Raw genomic sequence first — 1399 nt, 5'->3', positions numbered from 1 at the left:
TTTTTTTTAAAGTAGAGATGGGGTTTTCCATGTTGGCCAGGCTGGTCTCGAACTCCTGACCTCAAGTGATCCACCCACCTTGGCCTCCCACGTGCCGGGATTACAAAATTGAGCCAGTGTGCCTGGCCCATTTTGTTCTTTTTTAATGCTCTCCAAGATCATATGGTGGTAGAGCTTCACTTAGAATCTTGGGTCTCCTGATTTTCAGGTTAGTGGTAGGGGGAATCACTGAAATAGTTTTGAAGCCATGGATTTTGGTTTTCACTTTTGACAAAGCTATTCAGTATCAATTTAAACACCACTATGACTTCTAGTTTTATAACATGCCATTTATTGAGTGACTTACATATATGCCAATTTATTTAGCTCTCAGCATATCTAGTGGCATGTACATTACTTTTCCCATTTTATAAATGTACATGGTACTAGATATGCTCTCAGCATAGCTCTCGTAGCTGAGAGCTTATCTAGTACCATGTACATTACTTTTCCCATTCTTAACACTCGGGGATGCTTGATTTTCAATGCTGGTAGTGCTTGCTTCACATCATCTGGAAGTGGAATGGAACCCAGTATTTTCTTTTAAATGAAGCAGTCTCTTCGATCTATTAAAGCAAGGTACAAAATGTTATGTATGACATGCTTAATACCACATACAATATGTATACATACACATAGAAATGCATACACACATATGTAATGGTGGCACACTGGGGCTGGCTCACACCAGCTTGGGAGAGCCAATTCTGTACATCTTTTCCCAATTTAATGGTTGGTGGTTTTACCTTGGCACCTTCCAGTCAACCATGGTGGTTGTATTTAAACCACAGAAATCTGCAAACACTATCAGTCAGGTTTTTTGTTGTATTTTCCCAAAAGGTGGTTGTTAAACAATTATCAGCACTCTGTGGGTTTTTTTTTTTTTGTTTTTGTTTTTTTGCAAAGAGGGAGTCATCTAAGTTCTTTTATAGAAGATATAAGAAGCTGATAAACGTAGATTGTTCCAGGAAAGAGAACTGTCAAACCCAGTATTTTTATAGTGAGGAAGTTTAACAAGAGCATAGAAAAACCTCATGAATGATGAGAATTAAACATCATGTGAATTACTAGTACTTTCACTACTATCATCAAACCTTTCTCTCAGTGTGTTGACAGTCTGGCTGGCACAGTGAATTGATATGTTCAAGCCAGGCAATGTGCTATGCTTTTTGATCTTCTCCTCTAACATTATAATACATCATGAAGACTAAGTGAGGAAGGACAGCAAGAGTCTGTAGAAAATATAGGTCATTAAAATAATCCATATTAGGCCGGGCGCGGTGGCTCAAGCCTGTAATCCCAGCACTTTGGGAGGCCGAGGCGGGTGGATCACAAGGTCAAGAGATCGAGACCATCCTGG

General features: G+C 39.4%; 1 protein-coding gene across 5 annotated transcripts in view; it reads left to right on the top strand.

Annotated features, from left to right (window-relative positions):
• The window catches only part of SCML2 (Scm polycomb group protein like 2), a 126370-nt gene that overhangs the window by 22984 nt on the left and 101987 nt on the right, over positions 1-1399 (top strand). The window lies entirely within an intron of this gene.

The sequence above is a fragment of the Cebus imitator genome, unplaced genomic scaffold (genome assembly GCF_001604975.1).
Source record: "Cebus imitator isolate Cc_AM_T3 unplaced genomic scaffold, Cebus_imitator-1.0 Scaffold128, whole genome shotgun sequence".
NCBI classification, from domain to species: domain Eukaryota; kingdom Metazoa; phylum Chordata; class Mammalia; order Primates; family Cebidae; genus Cebus; species Cebus imitator.
The sequence above is the reverse complement of the archived record's forward strand: the minus strand, read 5'-3'. Positions and strand labels throughout refer to the sequence as shown.